General features: G+C 45.0%; 2 long non-coding RNA genes across 2 annotated transcripts in view; both read left to right on the forward strand.

The window, feature by feature from the left end:
- The window catches only part of LOC114020343, a 71,302-nt gene that overhangs the window by 12,456 nt on the left and 43,107 nt on the right, over positions 1-15,739 (forward strand). The window lies entirely within an intron of this gene.
- Positions 2,965-12,504, forward strand: LOC122466837. Its single transcript, XR_006292717.1, has 3 exons — positions 2,965-8,378; positions 10,464-10,501; positions 12,184-12,504. It is a non-coding gene; the product is annotated as an uncharacterized LOC122466837 (long non-coding RNA).

A 15,739-nucleotide genomic window follows, 5' to 3' on the forward strand; every position in this document is an offset into this window, starting at 1 on the left:
TGCTTTATGTCCTAGAAGAAATGCTGCTCCAGATCGACATGTCTGCAGCTTGCCTTGCACGAATAGACCTGCCTGGATTTGAATGTACTGGGGTTTAATAGTGAATCTGTTGCTAGAGGTCCATTAGTATCCGTCTTCAACCAATTTTTGAAGGTCCAACTTGGCCATTTGAATTTGCATTTCCCAATTCCTCTTTATCTCGTAAATTCTTATTACTGATTCAGCGGCATTTTGTGCTTTGATTTAAATCCATTCCCTTGTTGTGGGTTTAGATTTGATTTAGTTGTGCTGCTGCAATTGAAAACGATGGGTTTATGACCATGGAGCAGGCCAGTACCAAGGACTGCCCGTGAGCCTGGAACTTACGATCTTGCAAGAGGAGGTTGGCCATTGAAGCTATAAAACATAGAAGGCCAAATGGTCCTTTACATGGGTTATTTCCATGGACTGGACAATTCTGTTCAATCACTTCCTGGGGGGAAGCAGTGTTACCCCCACTCCATGGAATAAGAAAATGGCTCAGTCACTGATACACAAGGCCACCTCGCCCCCTCCTGTGTCCCAGGACAGCACAAGTCTTGCAAGTTCTCCCCAACTGCTGCTATCCCAAAGCCCCTTGCAGGGGAAGGATGTTTAACTGAGGAGTGGAGGAACCAGCATTTTTTAGTGCTGATTGGGTCAGAAGTAGCTTACATCTGAACCCTGCAGGGAAAGTGCAACAGGGAAGAAATGATGCAGATGAAAAGGACCATCCTTTGTTCCTCCCCGAGCTCAGTCCCCAGGCAAGGGCTTGCACGGTTAGGGACCAGGGGAGTATGTGTCAGCGATGGTTCTCCCTCCCTCTGTGGTTCCACCCAGATACACTACTTTTTGATCCCGGATGCTTTTACACCTGAGCAGCTAACGAAAGCCACAGACCAGGGGGTTAGCAAACAGAGCAGCAAACATCAGATTTCTTTACTCTTTTCAGAAGCAGTAAATAGTGTTGTACAATACAGTTCAACCTTCCCGTGTAGCTGTTGCATCACCTTCCTCTAAACAAGCACTGCGGTTAATAAAAGTAATATGTGCACAAGTCTGCAATACAGGCATGAATGTGGGAGGCACACCCTGCCCACTCTACAGGATGGGCTGGGTTACTTCTTCCCCAAAAGATCTCCCATCACCCCTTGAGAAGAATCTTTGCTTACTCCAGAGCTGCAGTGTAGGAATGAATTCTTAGCTGCCTGCCTTTTCTCCATGTTAATAAAAACAGCTTGTGCTGTGTAAAAATGTAACCTATGCAGTCAGTGCCACACACATGGGATGTGTGACCAGGAACTGATTTAACTAAATAGCATTAAAAGCCGCTTTAGTGGGAAGCTTCTGTGTACTTACCTGGCCAATAGGGGTGGCTGGCAATTGATTTATGCCTGATTTGAAAAGAAAAGCTCAAGGCACTTTTTACACTGCCAGTCTGTGACAGTGCTCTTTGAATCCCTTTTTTAATGTCGGGCTGTGTGAATGTTTAATACAGTGCAGCTTTCACTGTTTTTAAGTTTTGTCAATACAGGCTAAAAAGCACACCGTTATAAACCTGCGCATGATTTCTTGTAGCTGTTTTGGTCTATTTTTACTTCCTGAGATGTATGCAAAATGAGAAGCCTGTCATTAAGGATTCAGGGTTGATGGAGACATCAGTGTGGGTTTAGGAGCCTAGCTCTATGTAAGGGACTGTTGCCCCCTGACTAACATTCAGTGGAGGTGTTTTAGTTTCTAGCTCCCAGTACTAAAGGGGGAAGGGTCGATGGGGAATCAGGACCCTGAGACTGACAGCCCCCAGGAACAATGGGGAGAGGCCAATGCTCCAGGTCAGCCTGAATGACAGGGTGGGCAGGCTAATCAGGGAGTCAGGCAGCTGGGGAGGTCCCGTCCTCCGTGCGAGCTGGACTTGCCTGGGTCAGACAGAGGGGAGCTGAGCTAAGGAAAAAGCAGGGGCCCAAGCTGAGCTGGGGAGCAGAGCTGTGCCAGATCCAGAGGGACCAGAAAAGCAGCCCGGAGAGAGCAGACCCTGTGCTGGGAGCAGAGCTGCAGCCCCAAAGCCAGAGGCACAGCCCAGAGAGAGCAGACTTGCCCTGGGAACAGAGTTGCAGCAACCAGAGCCAGAGGGGCCAGAAAAGCAGCCCAGGAAGCAGGTCAGTGCTGGGAGCAGAGTCACAGAAGCAGCTGGCAGAGCAGACCTGTCCTGGGAGCAGAGCTGCAGCAACCAGAGCCAGAGGGGCCAGAGAAGCAGCCCAGGGAGCTGGAGGCAGAGCAGCAGCAGCCGTGCTGAGACCAAGCGGTGGAGCTGGGGCTGGAGCAGTCCGGAGCTGGGTGTGGTGAGCAGCTGGGGAGAGCGAGGGGGACCCTGGGCAGCGGGCCCAGCACAGGGAGACGCCTCAGCCAAGGGGCTCTGCAGGCCAGGCTTGGATCGTAACCCCGACAGGGCGGGGGCGACACTGGGAAGAAGGGTCCTACCACTTAGAGCCTGAGAGCGTGTGGCCCCACCAGAGCAAGTGTCCAACCCACAGCATCCCTGCAGCACAGCCAGGGCCTGAGAAGAAGGCCTGGGACTTACAAGGAGCAGACTGTAAACTGCCCTGACATTCCAGAGACACTGTTTGTGATGTTCCCTGCCACAGAGCGGGGTGATGTGTTTCCTTTAACCTTTCCCATTATTTCTTATTCTTTTTAAAATGAATTGTTGATTAAATAACTTGCATTTGCTTTAACTTGTATGTAATGGTCAGTGGGTCAGAGAAGTGCCCAGTGCAGACAGAGTACCCCGGAGTGGGGACACCCTAGCCCCTGTGCTAGGTGACCACAGCAGGGTTGGGGGTCGAGCCCCCCAGGAATCCTGGGCCCAGCCTTGTTGGGGTTACGAGGACTCTGCCAGACAGGAAAGTGTAAGGGGAGTCCTCAAGGGCAGGAAGGCCACTGGGTAAAGGAAGTGGGAGCGAGGACTCAGATCCTTTCGCTAGCCCACTTCACCGGGGTAGTGCAGAAGCCAGGAAAGTTCCCACAATAGCGGGAGCATTCCCCGACTTACATCTAGAAACCTAGCTTTGGAAATGTTAGAATCTCTGTAGTAGTCTCAGCCCCTATCTCAGTTTTGGCGAGGTCACTTTTCCTTTGTTGGATGAATATGTGTAGTTCAGTGGCACATCTGAAAACAAAACAGTGCTGGGGCCTACCACAGCCTGCATCTTAACACACCCAATAACTTAAAATTACAGCCTCCAAATGCATTCTAGAATGTCACTGGAGAAACTGCTGGGGAAAATTTATTCCCAGGGCATGTTGTCTCAGGTCAGCAACATGTGCTTCAACATCAGCAGGCTCTGCTTCCTTTTTCAGTTTCCCCACTGGAGTCTGGAGCAGTAAGAGCACTCTTATGCAGCATGTCCACGGGACTGGAGCAGGGAACATTTTAAATCAAGGAGTCCCACCTGCTAATGTGAGGCATTATTGCCGCAACTGAGTTTGGTAGCTCAGGAATTTCTCTCTCATGGAAGGGCATTAGAGCAGCCACATTCTGTCCCTGGCATTTTTATAGCCTCTGGGACACCCCAGTAATAATACTCTGAGATTCCAATTTGGTTTGAGGCCCAGAAAATCTGGAGTAAAATCCTGGTCTCATTGAAGTCTATGGGAGTTTTCCATCAATGGAGCCAGGATTTCTCCCACTGACTTTCATCTAAGTGTAGCCTTACAGTTGAACTTCCAGGATTTCTAGGGCTATTTTTGAGAGCAACAGTGTTCTCTTAAGTGCTGTTTGAAATAATTAATATGTATTTACAATCTTAACTTCAGTTTAATGGAAGGTTGTTTTTTAATTTGTTTTTGCCTGGGGATAGGATTAACCATTGCTCTTTAAGGAATGCTAGAACCAGTCTCCCTCCTACACGCCCAGTTTGTGACTGGTACATTAGCTATAATTAGCTCAGCCTTTGCTTGGCATGTTTTGAAAAGAAAGAAGACTGTTGTGACCTAAACAGCTCAACCACAAATTTAATCTGGATACTTTTTCAAAGTGTGTGTGTTTCTATTTGCTGAATTCCTTTCCAGTGCCCTGCTGGCTTTGTCATGCTACAGTTTGCTATTTGTTCCCGTGTAGGGACCTTTGCTAGGGCAACATAGAGCCCCTGTGAGTCTTCAAAAGCATGAATTAACTTTGATCTGTGGTTCTCTTACTCAGCAAACTGTATGGACAGGCGCCGAGCTCTTCCCAAATCAGAAATGATTGCCACTGCAGCCAGATAGGATACAAATAAAATCACCCTGCTTGATGGCAATCCAGATCTTCAGAGAGAAGCTGCTGGAGTGGCCTACAGGCACTGGGAAAAAATATTAAGAATTCCCCTTAATAGAGGGCTGGTTTGCATTGGGAAACATATGGGTTGGTGGTAACAAATGGGGCTCAGCCCAGGTCAGCTGGTTGGAGGAGGTATTAACCAGTTACTGAAATGATGGTGAAGTCAGTTTGTCCCCAGCTGTGTTTACTGAGACTGCAAGCTCTTTGGGACAGACACTGTCTTTCTGCTTTGTGTGTGTACGACGCCTAGAACAACAGGGCCCTCATCCCTGCCTCTTGGTGCTGCCGCAATACAAAGCAATACAAAACTCTGGCATGTTGGAGAACGAATTGTTTGTGCTGCTGCCAGGGCGGTCAGGCCATTTTGAGCCTGGGATTGGGGTGAGAGCCAGAGCGCCGCTGTGTTACGTGTCTGGAGTAGAGGAGGAGGGATTATGGTCCCAGAGAGCACCACTGATTGTTGCTTCGCAACTCTAGAGCTGAGTTCTGTTTGGTTTGGCTTTTGTGTTGTGAACTCTCTTGGTTTCCTTTACCGGTGACTGTTTCTCGGAGCAGCTTCCATGACAACAGGGAGATGAAGCCAAAATAAGTGAATCAACCATAGGAAAGGTTCTGACTGGTGGTTGCTCTCATGCTTGGAATAATAGCTATTAGAGAAACACTTAGGGATTGACACACACTGTGTCCTCCAAATGCAGGCCAAAGTGTGGCTGTTTGGCTACTCTCTGCTGCTGGTGTGGAGACACACATTTCCCTAAAAGGAGCTCCCTGACCTGAGCGCACTCCCTCAGCTATGATGACCACAGGCCAAAGTAGCCTGTTCGGCCCTTCAAAAATGTGCAGCACCAAGCACATCTGAGCCCTGCCTGTGAGCATGCTCAGTACAAGTTATATGTGGCTGTGGCCCCTCTCTCCCCTCCTGCCTTGAGGAGACTGACCCTACTCTTGGTGGTTGTCCATGAGCAGGCAGCCTGCCCTTGCGCTATTCAAGCCAATGGGAGTTTTGTTGCTAGCTTCAGTGGGAGGAGGATTGGTCCTGGGCAGTTTGAGGACTACAACTGTGACTAGCCCCTGCCAAGGTAGGAAAGCTGCAGAGTACTAATCAAAGCAGCCCTATGGGATTGTTGTGGGGTAGGAGGGCAGAGAGAGAGTGTGTGTATAGACAGACAGATATGTTGCGCCAGACCCTATCCCTTGTAAAGGCAGTAGTGCAGAACAGCTTAAAGCCAGCTTAACTAGCCAGTTGGGGAATTGCCCTGGTGTGGAGGTATGACATAATGGGATGCAATCCAGATCAAGGAGGAGCTGTGTCAGCCCCTGCCCTGCAATCTTGGGGGTCTCCCAATGCTTTGCTGTTGTAGCTCCCACCTGGGTTGCTCGCAAACAGCCTGCTAGCTGTCCAGTCACACTCTGGCTTCCTAGCCTGGGTGATGACACACAGGGTGACCCCAACACACTCTCCGTCCCTGATTCTCCTGAAAAACATGTTTAGCACTGTCCAACTTTCTTAGTCCAGATATATTAAATCTGTTGCCCCTCTAAGGGAATCAAGGTACTTCAGCTTGCCACCTCAAATGGAATTACCCAAACAATTCACAAGAGTGGATTAGTTTTGATTAAACAATAGAACAAGTTTATTTAAATTCAAAGAGATTTTAAGTGAGTACAAGGCATTAAAGTCAGAAATGGTTGCAAGAAAATGAACGGAAGTTTATTTAAGCCTAAGTTCTTACCACAGGTTTTCAGGACAATCCCGACCAAATTCTAAGGCCAGGATCTGCTCAACAGCTATTTTTTTATTGTTGTCTTAGTAGAAAAGAGTGGGAGAGATAACTTGGGGGGTTTTTTTGCCCTTACTTTTATCGTTCAATCACTCTTTGAAATGCGTTGTCCTGAGAATGACCTCTAGATAAAGTTCTCTCCCGCTGAGAGCAAGGAGACATGAATGAAGTCTGATGAAGAGGAGGTGTTATGCTGTTTCTTTTCACCTGTGTATGCTGAAATGCAGATTTTCTTTGTCTTCTTTCTTCGTGCTCTTGCTGTTTGAGATTCATTACAACTTATTTGCAAATTGAGGTATACACACATCCCTTTGTTTAAGACAGGTTTACCTAATTGACCAGTTCTACCTAATTGGGGCTACATGAGTTTGAACATGCCTTTAACATCAGGCATGGGGGATTTCATAACTTTACACACCATGTTGCTACGTACATTTCACCATATTGACCATTGAGTTGTTAGTTTTCAAATGAAAGCTCACAAGGCATATTTTGTACAAATATCATTACAGTAGTGTGTAGGGTGTGAATACAGGGGTGCATTCAGTTACCGGGGGAATCCTTCTGGCTGGATGTGATCACCAGCCAGGTGTACAGCCAGCTATACTAGCTAGAGTATTATGTCTTAATTGGTTAATTTAACAGTGTTATTAGATCTATGAGAGCTAGTCAAAAATTGGAATTTCCATCCCATGGGGAGTGATATTTCAAATGTGTTTTCATCCAGAAGTGGGATGAATAATAGAAATATCAGTCGTTGTTTTCTTGTGGAATGGAAAGTTCAGAAAAACTATAATACAGCAATGTCAAAACGTTTCATTTCAACTTGGTTCAGTATTAATCTGTGTCACCTTGAGCTGCTGTGGTGCCTCATGGGAGTTGTAGGTCAGGTGCCACATATCCCCATTCTCCTCTCTGGTTTAGACTGTACATCTTCCATGATGCACCATGGTCATGGGACTCCCATGAGGTACCACAGCTGTGCCCCTGGAAAATGTTGATTTTGTGGAGATTGCATTTCCCGTTGAAAACGCATTTTGATGGTGAATTTCCGACCAGCTCTAATATCTATCTATGCATATGGCCCCATCACCATAGACCAGCGGTTCTCAAACTGTGGGTCGCGACCCTGTTTTAATTGGGTTGCTAGAGCTGGTGTTAGGCTTACTGAAGCCCTGTGAGCCCCACCACCCAGGGCTGAAGCCCGAGCGCAAGCCCCACCGCCCAGAGCTGAAACCTGAGCCCTTGAGCTTCAGTCCTGGGTGGAGGGGCTCAGGTTACAGGCTCCGCCTGGGGCTGAAGGCTTTGGATCCCACCCCTCTCCTGGGGTCAAGTAGCAATTTTTGTTGTCAGAAGGAGGTCGTGGTGCAATGAAGTTTGGGAACCCCTGCCATAGACTCATGGTGATGAATATCTGAGCCCTGCACAAATATCAATGAATTTATCCCACAACACTTCTCTGAGGAAGGGCAGTATTATCATCCCCACTTTATAGGCAGGGGACTGATGCACAGGAGTAGATGACTTGTCTAAGCCACTCGAGATGCCAGTTGCAGACCTAGATTTCCCAAGCCTCCTGCTTTCTCATCTGTCCAAATGCTGCCATTGCCTATGTCTCAAAATGCATCATCACACTGGACTTCTGCCTGGAAACAGAAATAGGAGTAATATTTAGGACTTATTTACACACATTTCTCTTTGCAACACCCTAGGTAGGCAGCCAAGAATTATTATCCCCATTTTACAGATGAGTAAGCTGAGGCACACCAGTGGTGACTGGCCCAAGACAACAGAACAAGCTGATGGCAATGCTGGGATTAGAACATTAGTGTTCTTGGTTCCTATTCCCAAGATAAAGCCACTAGCCCACGCTATTCCTGAAATAGCTAATAGTGCTCCGGAGCTTTCTTTAATTATAACTTTGAAGAAATATAACTGTGACAATGGCCACGTGGAAAAATAAGAATCTTAAAATAATAACTATGAGTGGATGTGTGGCACGCTCTATGTCATACAAAAGCTCTCCCTCTATCTCTTCTGAGTTTGGCAGTATCTGGTAGAACTATGCTCCTAGTAGCTCTCTTTTTTATAACCATGACTACAAGAACTTAGATAACGTGAATAAAATGGTAACTTGATGCCCTGACAGCAAACCATGTGATTGCAAAGAACAAGCTCAACTGTGGTCAGGCAACAAGCAGTGACATGGTTGGCTGCCGTGAAAGGCATTACAGAAGACAAGTGTTTGCTGTTCCTTTAAATGTGTAAGTTAAACATTAAATTATATAGTATCGTGTTATCTTTGGAGTCAGGTAGGCTGGGTCATCTAGCCATAGATCTCCTGTAGATGTTATTTGCTCCATAAATTTTGTATTATCAGGCTGGCAAACATAGTTTACGTTTCCAGGAAATCACAGGAAAACAGAAAATTGGAAGGCAGAGCCAAACTACAGACCAGCTGAGGAGTTTGCCTTGGGTAAACAAGGCAAATAATTCTTGGGTTAATGAAGCTGAGCATAAAAGCCCCATCCCAAACCCATAAGAGCACTACAATTATCTGAAGTGACTCCGGATGTTCTCCTGGGCTTGGCTTATCGTCCTTGAACAGAGACACATTGGTTTCAGGCTATAGCCCTGACTGATTGGACCACTGTTACACATCAAACTAGTTTTCTGGCCTGTATCAGCAGAATTTCCTGAGCACTCTCTAGCAGCTGAAAAACAGATATTCCCAAACCAGAATATAACCAGTGTCCCCAGCTGCAGTTGGCTGTGCTCTGGCTCGCTTTCTGCGTGATGCAAATTTGACGGGCATTGAGGAGGAGTTTCAATAGGCTCCCAGTTTCTAATGGGATTGGGCTCTACTATTGTAAAATTTCAGAGCAGTGTGGGATTTTAACTATGTGCTTTCCATTGACTGTGGTGGGCTTCATGCGGCCTAAACCTCTACATGCTGCTTATGGCCAACTAGTCTTCATGCCATTGTTCCAAATGCTTTTTCATCCAAAGGCCAACCGCTCTGCTGACACAAATAGATGCAACTCCAAATTTGGCCCCAGGATTCTAGCTTTGTCCTGTTTCCAAGCAATTTCAGCACAGAGCTGGTCAACTTAATTAGAGTTTTATTGTTAATTAGTTTTATTGTTAATTGTTTATTGAAAAATGGCTTATTAAATAAAAATAAAATTCAGGGTTTGAAATTTTTCTATTCACATTTTTCTCAGAATTTTTCATTTATCATTTTTCAGTGTTTGGTTTTGCCTCCTTTGTTTTTCCTTTTTCATCTTTCCTTTTGGGTTTCCCCCCATCATTTCTGAAAACTGAAATTTTGAGGGGATATTTCCGTTTTCAAAAATTGACTTTAAAAATATTTCACGAGCGCTTTTTGAAAATATAAAAAACAAGGCAGAACACACACAACTTTAAACTTCTGAAATTGTTAAATTATTTTTTTATTTTTCAACCAGCCTTATTGCTGGTCTTACAAAAGCTGTGCAAAGGTTTGTATGTCTCCATTATTTTTCTTTCCCATCCCTTTGGAAAAACTACAGATTCTGTTATCATTGCTGCACTTACAGTTCTCTGAGTCATCGCTCTGAGCAGGTCTAGACCACACAGTGGAAAAAGCACCTGCACCCAGCCTATTACTAACAATGGAGCTACACCAGTGGTGGGAGAGAATTCACCAAAATTCTCAGTGTAGACACAGTCTAGCTGGGAGGGCTGGCAATGGTTTAACTCTCTCAATGTCAGTGCATTTTGGTCAGTCTGGATTTGCGTTCCATCTTGGATGAATACCCCCTAGTGGTCCCAAATTTTGTACAGTTCCATTCACTGATCTGCTATTCTGTACTAAAAGGGACTGGTCAAAAAGAGGCACAAATATGGAACAACTGTAAAGCCATACAGTACATGGTCATTTAGTTATGTTGGTCCCCCAGGTCTAGGTGGTGAAGAACAGAGTGCAACTCAAGATGTGTGCAGCTTTCTACCGGTGATGTAGCTAAGAATGGAAATTTAGGTGAGTCCCAACCTATGGTGGATGGGCAATGACGTCTCAGTAAATCATTTATATTGTAAATGATTAGAAACAATTAAAACTCCAAATACATTGAATATCACCCCGTACATCCCTTTAACAAGTATTTTTTTTTAAAACAGGCTTTTAACAAATTTATGTACTTAAACAGTGGATGTAGCCCAGGCCCCACTCTGGCTACACCCTGCTTCCTACCTAGATGGCTGTATAATGTGGATATAGAGAATCCTAAATTGTTACTTTCATGCTTAGCTGTTGCTCCTCTCAAAGACTTCATAGGTGATCACTCATTTAAAAATTGCTTTTGCAGACTCGAGAGGAAGATCAAAGACCATATGAAGTTCAAAGGTTATTGCTGCTTATTATACAATCGCTGAATTTGCAAAGCCTTGTGATAGTTTTTGTTTTCTTTGAACAAGGACTGAAGGTCACATGAAATTCGGTCACTTTAATTCTGTCTAAATGTATCAGAGTTTGCACTAGGCAAGCTGAAAGCGGGTAAAGAGGAAAATTCCATATCTCAAATTTTAGGGCCCATTCAGTTTAAACAGGATCCAGCTCCCGGGCAAAAGGAAGCTGTAGTAGTGGATGGGCAATTGCTCATTTTTGTCCCATAGATCTCGCTCCTCAGAATACCTAGTTGGCAGTGACTTGTCTGCCTTGTGCTGCATTGCAAATTTGTAAACCGGGATTTGTTCCTCTGACCGTTAGTTGAAAAACCTGTTGTTTGGATTACTTGGATAATATTATTGTTTGAACAGCAGTCTCAGGAGTTTAACCTATTAAAATATATAGTGTACATTACTGTAAAATGTTTTACATGTCTGAGCAGCTACTATTCTTGGAAGGAAATTAATTCTCAGCATTTGTCAATGTTCAAACATATTAGTGCAGGTAAACAATCAGTGAAATTTTGTAAACTATGAATTAACAACACAGGCTTCCTTGGACTGATGCATTAGATTCCATGGGATTAAAAGGTGTCCTGTGTTGTCATTTTGGAAACTGCATACATATACAAAGTACTCACTGGGAATGGCTGGTGTTGAAGACGTGTTGCCAGCTCTTATAATTTTATTGCATGTCCCATGATATTTGGTACTTAAAGCTCCCACTCCTGGAGTCATGTGAATACATGAGAATTTCTGCTTTTATTTAAAAGTTTCTAGCCCTCAGGTTTACAGAGAATAGCTTGAAAATGTGATCCCCCCCAAAAAACTCAAATCCAGAACATGAGTAAGAACCCAACATTTATTACTTTTAAAAAAATCTCCTGGTCTGGGGGGTGTTCAGTCATGGCTTTTTAATGGTTGGTGATACTGCACAGTAAATATAACTTGTTGACAGGTCCCTGGGCATGTTACACTCATTAGTTCTGGAAATGAGCAGTTGGAAATAAACAATAAAGGAAACTGGTGTGACAGAATTGGATATGTCTGCATCAAATTATGAACTCCATTTTGTATTACGTGTTGAAAACCAGCCTGGACATACTCCCAAACAATCTACTCCATGGTATTCAAGACAGCTGCCCTGCCCAGGAAAGGTGTTTGACACCTCATTGAAGGACTGTCCCTGAGAGCCATATGGAACCATCTACTTGGAATCACTCTCAGCTACTTGCCTACCCCACCATGGAACAATGGTTTTTCTACACAAGTGGGGAAAGCCTGGCCAGGGAGGGGGCTGGATCTCCTATAGAAGTGGAGCAGATTGCATAGAGACAGGGGAACTGTTGTATGCAGGGGAGCTGACCATTGCCACATATACAAAGGACTTGACAGAGAAAGGGGGTGGGAGGGACTCTGCGCAGCCGGAAATGCTGACAGACTTAGACTCACAGGAGGTGGGAGCAGTATTGTTGTAGCTGTGTTGGTCCCAGCAGGTGGGAGACCAGACATGGGGAAGGTGGGTCTCAGGACTCTGGTGGTTGTTGTTTTCAAAGATTTCTAACCTTTGAGTGCTTTCGAGGTAGTGTCTGTGGTTAAGAAACTTCTTTGCTAAGCCCGGGTTCCTTGCTTTCCTGCCAGGTTGTCTCGGAGGTCTCAGATGCTATATTTGGGGTCCAGGATGGCTGGGTGGTGGTGCCCAGGCCACAAAGAATGGTGTAAGACAAGAGTTGGAGCCCTATAGACCCAGAGCTAGAAGCGATACTAGACTCTACCCAGACCCAGCTGGAAGCACGAGGGACCCAGCAAATGGGTCCACTCACAACAGACTGGTGACTGTTTTTGGAAAGTTTTTGGAAAGTGTAGGGGACAATTTCCTGGTGCAAGTGCTGGAGGAACCAACTAAGGGCAGAGCTCTTCTTGACCTGCTGCTCACAAACCCGGGAAGAATTAGTAGGGGAATTAGTGGATGGGAACCTGGGAGGTAGTGACCATGAGATGGTCGAGTTCAGGATCCTGACGCAGGGAAGAAGGGAGAGCAGCAGAATATGGACCTTGGACTTCAGAAAAGCAGACTTGGACTCCCTCAGGGAACTGATGGGCAGGATCCCCTGGGAGAATAACATGAGGGGGAAAGGAGTCCAGGAGAGCTGGCTGTATTTTAAAGAATCCTTATTGAGGTTACAGGAACAAACCATCCCGATGTGTAGAAAGAATAGTAAAGATGGCAGGCTACCAGCTTGGCTTAACAGTGAAATCCTTGCTGATCTTGAACACAAAAAAGAAGCTTACAAGAAGTGGAAGATTGGACAAATGACCAGGGAAGAGTATCAAAATATTGCTCGAGGATGCAGGAGTGAAATCAAGAAGGCCAAATCACACCTGGAGTTGCAGCTAGCAAGAGATGTTAAGAGTAACAAGAAGGGTTTCTTCAGGTATGTTAGCAACAAGAAGAAAGTCAAGGAAAGTGTGGGCCCCTTACTGAATGAGGGAGGCAACCTAGTGACAGAGGATGTAGAAAAAGCTAATGTACTCAATGTTTTTTTTGCCTCTGTCTTCACGAACAAGGTCAGCTCCCAGACTGCTGCACTGGGCAGCACAGCATGGGGAGGAGGTGACCAGCCCTCTGTGGAGGAAGAAATGGTTCGGGACTATTTAGGAAAGCTGGATGAGGACAAGTCCATGGGGCTGGATGCGCTGCATCCGAGAGTGCTAAAGGAGTTGGCGGATGTGATTGCAGAGCCATTGGCCATCATCTTTGAAAACTCATGGCGATCCGGGGAAGTCCCGGACGACTGGAAAAAGGCTAATGTAGTGCCCATCTTTAAAAAACGGAAGGAGGAGGATCCGGGGAACTACAGGCCAGTCAGCCTCACCTCAGTTCCTGGAAAAAACATGGAGCAGGTCCTCAAGGAATCAATTCTGAAGCACTTAGAGGAGAGGAAAGTGATCAGGAACAGTCAGTATGGATTCACCAAGGGCAAGTCATGCCTGACTAATCTAATTGCCTTCTATGACGAGATAACTGGCTCTGTGGATGAGGGGAAAGCGGTGGACGTGTTGTTCCTTGACTTTAGCAAAGCTTTTGACACGGTCTCCCACAGTATTCTTGCCAGCAAGTTAAAGAAGTATGGGCTGGATGAATGGACTATAAGGTGGATAGAAAGTTGGCTAGATTGTCGGGCTCAACAGGTAGTGATCAATGGCTCCATGTCTAGTTGGCAGCCGGTATCAAGTGGAGTGCCCCAAGGGTCGGTTCTCGGGCCGGTTTTGTTCATATCTTCATAAATGATCTGGAGGATAGCATGGATTGCACCCTCAGCAAGTTTGCAGATGACACTAAACTGGGAGGAGAGGTAGATATGCTGGAGGGTAGGGATAGGATACAGAGGGACCTAGACAAATTAGAGGATTGGGCCAAAAGAAATCTGATGAGGTTCAACAAGGACAAGTGCAGAGTCCTGCACTTAGGACAGAAGAATCCCATGCACCGCTACAGACTAGGGACCGAATGGCTCGGCAGCAGTTCTGCAGAAAAGGACCTAGGGGTTACAGAGGACGAGAAGCTGGATATGAGTCAACAGTGTGCCCTTGTTGCCAAGAAGGCCAATGGCATTTTGGGATGTATATGTAGGGTCATTGCCAGCAGATCGAGGGACATGATCGTTCCCCTCTATTCGACACTGGTGAGGCCTCATCTGGAGTACTGTGTCCAGTTTTGGGCCCCACACTACAAGAAGGATGTGGAAGAATTGGAAAGAGTCCAGCGGAGGGCAACAAAAATGATTAGGGGTCTAGAGCACATGACTTATGAGGAGAGGCTGAGGGAACTGGGATTATTTAATCTGCGGAAGAGAAGAATGTGGGGGGATTTGATAGCTGCTTTCAACTACCTGAAAGGGAGTTCAAAGAGGATGGATCTAGACTCTTCTCAGTGGTATCTGATAACCGAACAAGGAGTAATGGTCTCAAGTTGCAGTGGGGGAGGGTTAGGTTGGATATTAGGAAAAACTTTTTCACTAGGAGGGTGGTGAAACACTGGAATACGTTACCTAGGGAGGTGGTGGAATCTCCTTCCTTAGATATTTTTAAGGTCAGGCTTGACAAAGTCCTGGCTGGGATGATTTAGTTGGGGATTGGTCCTTCTTTGAGCAGGGGGTTGGATTAGATGACCTCCTGAGGTCCCTTCCAACCCTGATATTCTATGATTCTATGATTCTGTGACTGTACAGTGTGGGACTGGGCCAGGATGTAACAACCGGTAACGTGACACAAATGTTCTGTGTACAGTTCAGGGTTCGCTCTAAATTTTGGTTCCTCAACTTCATGGTTAAAATAGGCAAGCTCCATTTCATTTTGAATACACCAATTGCACGTTAAGTTGCTATGCATTACTTCATTAAAATTGTTTCATACATAAATGATTTTCATAGTATTTTAAACACAGTAAAACCTCAGAGTTGTGAATACCTTGGGAATGGAGGTTGTTCAGAACTCTGAACAAAACGTTATGGTGGTTCTTTCAAAAGTTTACAACTGAACATTGCCTTAATACAGTTTTGAAACTTTACTATGCAGAAGAAAAATGTTGCATTTAATCATCTCAATTTAAATGAAACAAGCACAGAAACAATTTCCTTACCTTGTCAAACCTTTTTTTAAACTTTTCCTTTATATTTTTAGTAGTTTGTTTAGTAGTACTGTTCTGTATTTGCTTTTTTTTTTTTAATTTTTTTTTTTGTCTCTGCTGCTGCCTAATTGTGTATCTCTGGTTCCAAATAAGGTGTGTGGCTGACCAGTCAGTTTGTAACTTGAGGTTCTACCGTATGAATTTCTAGCACTGATGATATTGTTCATTTAGTGTGCTGCAGCTTTTGGCTACTTATGAAAATAACATGTGAGGAACTGGTCTGCATATTTCATAGACTTACATACTACAGCTGCTGAGAAAATGTTTTATTTTCCTGAACTTTTTTTGACAAAAACTTTTTTTTTTAAACCTGTCTGTCAATATTTAATTGAAAAAATATTTTGGATGAAAGTGAAAATTTCCTTGGAAAGCAGAAACTTGCCTCAAAAAAAAAAAGGTGTGTTTTTTAATTCAAAACTCAGTTTTCCCAGGAAAGGCAGTTTTGATGGAAAGTTTTTGACCAGCCCTAGCCCACAGCAAAGAGAAATTTTAACAGCTATAGAGCCC

The sequence above is a fragment of the Chelonia mydas genome, chromosome 8 (genome assembly GCF_015237465.2).
Source record: "Chelonia mydas isolate rCheMyd1 chromosome 8, rCheMyd1.pri.v2, whole genome shotgun sequence".
In the NCBI taxonomy this organism is placed as follows: Eukaryota; Metazoa; Chordata; order Testudines; family Cheloniidae; genus Chelonia; species Chelonia mydas.